The 9,805-nt window shown below is 31.7% G+C and overlaps 1 non-coding gene across 1 annotated transcript; it reads right to left on the reverse strand.

Moving 5' to 3' along the window:
- Positions 1–8,371: 8,371 nt before the first annotated feature.
- LOC140432959 (U6 spliceosomal RNA) lies at positions 8,372–8,474 on the reverse strand. Its single transcript, XR_011949863.1, has one exon. It is a non-coding gene; the product is annotated as a U6 spliceosomal RNA (small nuclear RNA).
- Between the last annotated feature and the right edge of the window lie 1,331 nt (positions 8,475–9,805).

The following is a 9,805-nucleotide window of genomic DNA, read 5'->3' on the forward strand; positions in this document are numbered from 1 at the left end:
TTCTGTATAATAAAGTATTCCAGAATGCTGCACTTGCGTTGTTATCTTGAAAAGTTTATGAGCGTTAAAGACTGTTAAATAAAGTATTGTTCACTTGTTAAATTCTGTAGCAGTTACTGTGTGTATCGGAGCTTTTATACTAAGATCTCTTACTTCTTGAACTCTGAAAGATATATACGTAACTGTATGCCAATATTGTTCTTTCTTTATCCGATTACCCCTTATAGAACAAAGGTTTTTTGTTGCCTTCAGAGCAACTCATGTTATAATCACATGTTACTACTGTGGCTTGTTGGTGGTATTTTGCTGTAAACTCTCTGTGAGGGTAATATATACTATATTTTGTACTTTTCTCTACAAATATTTATTTATTACAAAACACATATTCACACAACTGATTCTGTTGGATTAGAAAATGTTACATATAATTCACAAACATTTATTTATAAAAACTTTTTATTTTATTTCCGCACAAATTATTCTTCATTCTCTATTATTCTTAGATTATCTCTAAGGATATAAAACGACTTGGGAAAATCTAAATAAAAATTATTTATATATCGATCCAGTATCACGGTGCAAACCCATCAGTTTTCAAATGAATTGCAACTTCTAGGGAAACAAAGTAATAAAATTTATTTTTACACCATTAGCAAATGTTTTTACAACTGATGAAAGCTAGTCAACGTTCCTATTAAAATAAAACTGTTTGAGCCAATGTTTTTTTAGCTTTAGAAACTGTTTATGTTTGCAAACGATTCTTTCAACTTCGACAAAGTGTCCTTTTTATTAAGAGGTATATTACATTTTTAAAATAATAATATGTGATTTAAATTAGTATATTTTTCTGTGTGTTTTTTTATCTTCTAGTAGTCACAATTTTTGTTTCATTCAGGCGACAAGAAATCATCGACGAACTGCGACACATAAGTAGTGATATATGTGGAGAAGTAATTAGGATAAAAAGGCTACAATTCGTGGATAAAAAAGAAATAGCAATAAGAGAGTACGTTCGTCCAGGAAATAATCAAAAACAGCATAAGATAATAATACTTTATCTAAGGAAGAATATAATATAATTACAGGACATAAATAGTTGCATCAAGCATATATACCGTCCTGAAGAAAAAGGGGTTTCTATGACTAACTGCAAAGTGCCCTAGATATTATGTAAAGTGCCTAATTTTCGATTGATGATGCTCTCTTCCTAATGGATTACTTCAATACTCTACTCGGAAATACTTAATATAACATACATTCATCCAAAATAGGTATAGGTACCGAAGATGCTCTAAACTCTAAACGACAATAGCGGGTCAATGAATTATTTCCTTCAGAAAGAACAATATATATATATATATATATATATATATATATATATATATATATATATATATATATATATATCCTAATAAGAGAAACCAAAAATCAACTACAGACTATGTAACTCCATATCAAAAACTAGATTTTAAAAATCTAAACTCAGCATACGGAAGTGATCACAGCTTGTTTCTTGGTAAAATATGAATGAATATGGAAAGGCAAACTAAGAAATCGCAAACAACTGAAAAAGAGAAGTTAATAAACAGTGTACTAGACTAATATCCAAAATAGAAATAGGTAAAATTCTCGAAAAAGACAATATAGAAACGATATGGAAAATCCTTGAAACTCATTTAATGGCAGCATCATGTGAAGCGCTAGGGACGAGAACAGTAAACATAAATCACAAGAAGTTCAACAAAAGACCTTGGTTCCAGCAGAAAATTAAAATAAAATGCAAAGAAATAAGATAAACAAAAAATCTATTTAAATTATAGATCACAAGAAACACTGTAATCTTACAATAGCTAACAAAACATACAACTACATCAACTTAAAACTTTCTTAGAATCATCCATATAAGAATTTACAGGAAATACGAAAATCAAATGGATAACATGCAGTTTTAATTTAGAAATTGATTGAGAACGCCAGACTTTTTTTTCTTAAACATACTTACACAACGATGCAAAGACAAGCATGTAGATGTATCCACATCTTTTATAAACTATCCAGAATCGTTTAATTTCGTTAACTATAAAGGATAACAAAAGTTCTAAGATCAACCGGAATTGACGAACAAGTCTTACGCGTTATCACATAACTTTACTGGCACCAAGCGTTAGTAGTTCAAATCGAACAAACATCATCGGAATATATACCGTTTAGACTAGGTGTGAAACTGGGCTGTATCTTTCTTTATTCCTGTTTAATCTGTACTCTGAATCTATATTTAGGAAGCGTTGGGACGCGGCCCAGGGTGGAATTAAGATCAACAGAATTACGATAAAACAAACATCAGATACGCGAAGATACCGTCCTAATAGCAAACAACGTATCAGCTACAAAACACTATAGCGAAATATTGGACATTTATCTAAACATATCCAAACCCAAAATACTAGTCTTTTCAAAGATATGTCGAGGGACAAAAAATAAAACAAAAAACTCCAACGAATATCTGGGAGCTCATATCTTGGACTGGAAAATGGAAAAAAAAAGAATTGGGGCCTTCGAAATATATGTATATAGAAGATATCACGTTTTATGTCACATGTCAAGTAATTGATTGTTTTTCAAAGTTCCAACGGAAGAAATTGGGCGGTTATTGTGACGTCAAATTATATCGTTTTCACTCTTACCTACCTAAAGGGTACTTCTCCCTCTAACACATTAATTCCCCTATTATGGCAGTGATACAAACGTAGCTTATCTACTTGAGAGGTTCATGGATATAAAAGATCCGCAATGATGAAGTTTTTAGCACATGGGTAAAAAATATTACTTGAAAGGAAAATGCAGTAGGTATGTGGATCATATATTAAAAGGTGAAAAATAGAGCTACTTCGACCACAGAAATATTTTTTTCTATGATTTCCAAAACTAGAATTGCTATTTGGATCACCAACCTTCGGAACGGGATGGCGTAATACGAAGAAAACAACGATGAAGGAATAGCCTGGACATTAAATAAGGGGACATCCAAAGGTGAAACAGTCGTAAGAGTATGCGTAAATAAGAAGATAATTTTTTATTTCCTTCAAAATATATTTAAATAAAATCGATCAAAGTAAAACGAGCGTTTTTACTTTAAACTTTGAAATAATCGCCTTCAAGATATTAATTTGTAAACCTTTATATATCGATATCTTTTTTACCATTGAAAAGTTGCCAAACTGTCAAAAACTACTACAGAAACAAACAATTGATCTTTACCAGCATTGCAACTTGGCACTCCCTAGTGAATTTTATACCAAACAATATTTTTCCTTGTAAACCAGATATTACACGTTATTTCCACATTTCATACTGTTATATTAGATACTAATCACACATATTAAACGATAGATATTATATATGATTTATACAATATAAAAATACCTTGTGTACTTTTGTGTAAATAAGGCGAAATCTCAACTAAAATCTAGGACAGAATACTTGTAAAACCCTGTGTGTTACTTCATAAGTGAAGATTTAGAAATATATAGGAAGATAATACGTTTTTTATTGAGACTAACTTAATTTTCTAATAGAGTACAAAATGCAGAGGTCCCAATAATTGCACATATAATTTTTTTGTTTAATAGAATTGTTTGAAAAATGATTTTGCATTTTGCTGATCACTTGCTAACGATGGAAATATTGTAGTGTATAGTATTACTTTCTCGTATGCATCTCATTTCTTACAAATTTTTTATCAACTTTATATATCTTTATATATCTGATAGTTTGAGTCAAAGTCACTGACAAACTCTCGACACACTTCACTCTCCACTTAGCAGTCCCATATAACTTTAAGTCCCATAAAGCGATCTTACCGGACAATATACTTCTGTATGCTGATCCACATGACCTTTCCGCACTGCGAAGGAGTGCTTTGTATTCGATTAAGCTAAGATGCACTCTTATTGGTGGAGCTGGTGCAATAAATGAAAAGTAACGCTAAACCAAAAAAAATACCGTTAATACTGTTAAGATACCATAACTCATAGTGCAATAATTTCCAGAATGATCTCCAATGACAAGGCATACCATTGGACCATGGTTATTATATTTAGGCGTAAAAAGGGTGGAAAGAAGATCCCATATCATAGAAGGACTAAGAGGCAAACTAGGAAATATCCACCATCCGGACATAATGTACCTACTTAAGACAAATTGTCCATTACAGGAAACACATGAAAGTAATAATAACAATGTATAATATAAACCACACCAAATTTAATCTTAAAAATGGTCCAGGATACGATATTATTATCGTGAAAATTTTTAAAGAACTGCTGGTGCAGCATAAAAAGTTCAGGCAAATTTCAATATTTATAATTAGTTAAAAAATGGATACTACGAATAAATGAAATCAAGATATTTCAACTTTCAAGCTTTTACTATTCGTACAAAAATCTTTCCATCTGTATCTTTAATTGGACAGTGTCTGCTGCAGAATGAAGATATACAATCCTGTATGGTATGTATCTTGATCGCAGATTAACCTGGAGAAACTAGTTATTTGTATTCACCAAAAGAAACCAATTTGATATCTATATATGCAAGCTGTAATGGGTAGTACGTTGAAAATCAAAACTATTAATAGAAAGTAAAACATTGATATACGAAACCATCCCAAAACCCATTTGGATTGTTGGTATCGAACTGCGGGTAGTATCTATATATGCTACATACTACACAGTTTGCAGTTTTCAGGAGAATCACTAACATCTTATAATACATTTAAAATACCACCCTAGAACTTGATCTTTGTAATAGTTAAAATCAAGATCGTATAGCAGTAGATCACTAACTGCAGCCAACGATATGCTCGGAAACTAGAGGAACATAATTCAGGAAGAGGAAGTACCTCCAGAGTTGCAAGCATTACTACATTAATATCTCAAAAAGTCGACAGAAAAAATCTAGCTAATTATAGAGGAATATTACTATTGTAAACAATAATAAAAATCTTCACACAAATAATAGCTGAAGAACTATAATCTCCATAAGCAAAGAACAACAACGATTTTGGAAGGAACAGATCGACAAGATATGTCATTTTCATAAGTCGATAACTAAAGTATTGACTAAGCGATTTAGTAAACAAAACTGAAAGTAAAAAAAGTATCTCAAAAAAGCTAAAGAAGTGGATGACTGAGGAGATTCTGAGCACGATGGAAGACCGACAAAATTTTAGGAGTAAAATTAATAATTAATACAACAAAATCAATTATCATCAATAAAAGGACCCATCAGAATAGCCAAAGATAATAAGTTAAGCAACAATTGTGCAGAGACCGAATCACTACAACAAAAACATAATTTATTTAACCTTCACATAATGATCAAGGAAGCTGCAGGTTTATACAAACATAAGAAAACTAAACATCTAACATATAAACAGGAAAACTTAGATTTAGAAATACAACAGAAGATTGAATTTGGACGAAATATGTCAAAAAAAGTTTTCGCGATGTATGACATGTCATTGGCGATACAATCAACACCAAATACGAAACTGGATCTTCATTTACAATCTGGAAAATAAATTACAAAAGGAACAAGTAACAAGAACACAATTCGTATTCTGTAACGCTCTGGGAATACCAGAAGTCCTTTTCGCCAGAGATACAGGAATGCAAAAGCATTTGACAAAGTAAAACGTGACAAATCTAGAACTTTAATGAGAGACACTAGAATAGATGACAATGACCTGAAAATTATGAGAAACATTTATTACAATTAAACGACCAAAATCAAAATAGAATTTGTCTTTAGGAAAACTCTGTACAGTATATACATAAACGGTAATGGTTGAAGAACATCAGCTATGCAGATGACGCCACAATGATTTTAGATAATCTAGACTGGAGAAATCGCATAACTAAAGTCAGTAATAGATAGAGACCTCAATAAATAAAAATATTAGTGCAGTGAAAAATATGCCCTCCGTATCAACGTTGAAAAACCAATTTCATGAAAATTAGTACGAACAACCTTAACGAAACCCTACTGGGGGGAAGCCAGCATATCGAAAGAGTAAAGAAGTACTTATACGTACTTGTGAACAGTAGTAACAGAAAAAAAAAACAATATACCTACTTAAAAATAAAAGTTGAAATTGGAAAAATACGTGCCAACTTTATAAAAATGAAAAAGGTTCGTTATTACAAAGATCTGACATTAGCTCTAAAAATACGATTTACTAAATGTTAGGTACTTGTACTGTACTATGGAGTCACATCGTAGATACTTAATCGAGAGGCGATAAGGAGAAAATTCCTTTGAGACGTGGACACAATATAGAATGAGTCTGAAGATCTCATGAGTGGATTATGTATTGCATGTTAAAATATTAAAAATAACGACGCAAAAACAGTCGAAAGGAAAAGAAAGAAAACTACAATCGCTGGTAAACATAATGCATTGAGGAAAATACATCTTGCGGCAGCTTGAATGTTCGAAGAAAATGAATATCTTGACTAAAGACTATGAGAGAATGGCATAGTTGCAGCTCAAAACAATTTTTTAGACCAGTTACTTCGAAAGTAAGAGTGACTATGAGGATTGGCAATCTTCGTAACGGATATGGCACTTAAAGAAGGAGAAAATGACCTACAGAAAAAAAAAGTAAACATTATTACTAGTAAACATCTAATCTTAAACGGTTAACTAATTATTAAGCAACAGGCGATCGAAAAAGTCGAGTATTATACTTATCTCCAATGAGGAAGTCCTGCAAAAAATAGGAAAGCAATGTGAAATGTAGATGAAAATCAAAACTCAAAAACGTTATGACCTTGCTCAATTAACTATCCAAGTAAAGGTAAATGGCAACACTGGAGCAGGAAGCCGTATTTCATGGCTGCACGTAAATGGTAAACATAACTACCACTGACCTCTTCCGCTCTGCGGCAAACAAACGGATAAAATGACTAAATATAGCCATGGTGATCACCAACATCCAGAACTGATAGGCACTACTAAAAGAAAACAACGTGTGGTATGTGTTTTTACCCATTTTATCACATTAAAATGTGAAAACCTTGAATTATACATGTCTGTCTGTCTGTCCGTAAACAGAACTACTCCGTTATTAGAACAGATATAATGACAAATGAGGTGTCGAATGAGAAGGTATAATTCAAAGATTTTACAAAAGTTGATAAATTTGACCTCGAACGTCCGGTTCAGGGTTGAAACCGGAATTTCTGTTTTAAGGTAGCTGAAATAGTAATATATTATTCGACGCACCTTGTCAAGATGATAACAAATATATACTATCAGTTTCTATATCACTTTTAACTAAAAAGTTATTACCTGAAGTGCCACATTATAGCCTCAGAAATAGTACATGTGATATCAATCGACGCGTATTGAAAAGTTGTGCTCGAATGTTTAGTTCTGGTTTTGATGTCATTTCCGGTTAAAAATCATACATGTAAGTATGCAAAGACCCACGTCAACAGGTATACAATAGTAGGGCAGCAGCTGCAAGTCTACGCCAAACATCGAAGAACATGAGTCGGTATTTTTCTTTGTAAGTGTTAAATCAGTAACATGTTTACTTAAAACCGTTTAGTGAAGTTGTTGTTAAATTCTTAAACTGTTATTAAAACAAAATGTATCCTTATCATCTGCAAATTTGTATTTGAAAACTTGTTTTGTCCATGATATTTTATAAAATATAGAATATTAAGCATGTCTCAATAAAAACGTTAAGTATGCGTACAAATTGATTTAATTTAAATACTAATAATAATACATTCTTTTACATCAATCTTACCCTAAAAGTTATCCATCATGGTAGATTATCATCAGTTACATATAGACTTTGAAAAGTACATCAACATCGTTTTTTTATTTAAAATTAATCCGAACTTGTTAAGCTGTCCATTTTAAACAACAATTAAGGCATTAGTAGAATCAGATCAATGAAATGATCCTACATTGATTATTTTTTTAATAGATGATGGCGTTAATATACAAATACCATAAAAACTATTTTGTTGTTGTTTTTTTTAATTTTCACATAAAATGTCACCTTTTTTTCTTTTAACTTTAACTTTTAAATCGGAAGACTATTTCAAAATTTTATTTGTGAAATAAACAAATTATATTACAAGCAGATTACATGAAATCAAATTGAATACAAGCATCTACTGGTTAAATTAAGATATCTATATGGTTCATCTTGCATGTAATAACAGTATTCTTGAGATGTACTTGTAGCAGTGTATAAACTACATTTAGATAACCATCCACCTTACAAAGTGATGTGTTATACTTTTGCGCAAGGATGTTTGTTAATATTAATCTACTAGCTCTACTTTTTTCTTATAAAAATGTAGAGCTCTTCACAATGTTGCCTCTGATTCTTGTACAGAAGCCATGCCTTTCTTCCCTGTATCGTATCAATTTTATTATGTGCAATTATCGATTGGATGAATGGGGATGAAGAAATGGAACTGACAGATGACGCAATTGCCGATCTAAAATTCATATGAGATAACTCAAAAGATTTCTCATTCCGATGGATTAAAAGCCCTTGAAGCAGCTCTCGCATACATTAACCTTTCCGGAACCGTGCTACAAAAACTTGCGCTTCAGGCCGTGTGGGGTAACTATGGTACCCCACTAAAATAATTTAATATTTATTTTAAATTATACATTATTGTTTGGGAAGTTATACAATGAAGCACTAGTAACTAAAATAATTCGTTTTTATTATTAAAAAAATATGCATTGTTTTTATTTTTAACTTTAACTAAAATCTTTAAATTCATTATTTTTACTGTCATGGCATACAAATTTTTTACTTTCTTCTCAATGTATGTTGCAAATGGGCTTTCTGAACATACTACATGATATTTTAGTCTTTTTATCCCGTGATCTAGCACAAAAGCTCCATCTTCGATTTGTATAATGTTGAGTTCCTCTAGCAGGGTTTTCTGATACTGTGGCATTACTGTTAGAAAGAAATACATCTATTGCGGTTTTTACAGTTTTGTGAAAATTATTGCTATTCTGTTCCAGCTTATTGGGAGTGCAAGTTCTTGTGCCAAGTTTTGTAAAAAAAATCCTTCGCCTACTTGGGTCAGTACTTGTCCAATCAGGAAACTTTTTAGTGAATATAATATAGGCAATGAGTGCAGCCATATCAAAAATTTCCATCAAAAAAACTTAAATGGCCATCTCCCATTTGAACGAACACATGGGTCAACGGACCCTTTGGTTTTATTATAGTGTCAAATAATTTCAGGCTTACGTTTTGCTTTTTCATCAGAGGATATTTCGCTGCTGTGAAACTGTGTCGATAAAAGAATAACTGCTTTCTTTTTTGTAGGTACATAGGACACTAATGTGAAATCATTAGAAAATCCAAAAATAGAGGAACGTTCTTCGTGCGCAGAATTCGAAGCAAATTAGGCAGGAATCTCTTTTTTGTTAGCCCTTAGAGTTCCCGTAATTGTAAGTTGATGTCTTAGCAGTTCTTCAGCTAGGGGAATCCAGGTAAAAAAAAACTACCCTAAAACCTTGATTCACTTCTCGTTGTTTTTCTATCATTCCAGTATATATCTGACTGTTTAAAATATAAGCAGTATCAGAGTCCGAACAAACCCAAATTTTTATTCCATATCGACCAGGTTTACTTTTTATATAAACTCTAAATGGACATTTTCCTCTGAATGTAGCTAACCTCTCATCGACTGTGATATTTTCACCAGGTGAATACTTATCAATGCAATTTTTACAAATTGATCACATGTATTGC

The sequence above is a fragment of the Diabrotica undecimpunctata genome, chromosome 1 (assembly GCF_040954645.1).
Source record: "Diabrotica undecimpunctata isolate CICGRU chromosome 1, icDiaUnde3, whole genome shotgun sequence".
Taxonomy (NCBI): domain Eukaryota; kingdom Metazoa; phylum Arthropoda; class Insecta; order Coleoptera; family Chrysomelidae; genus Diabrotica; species Diabrotica undecimpunctata.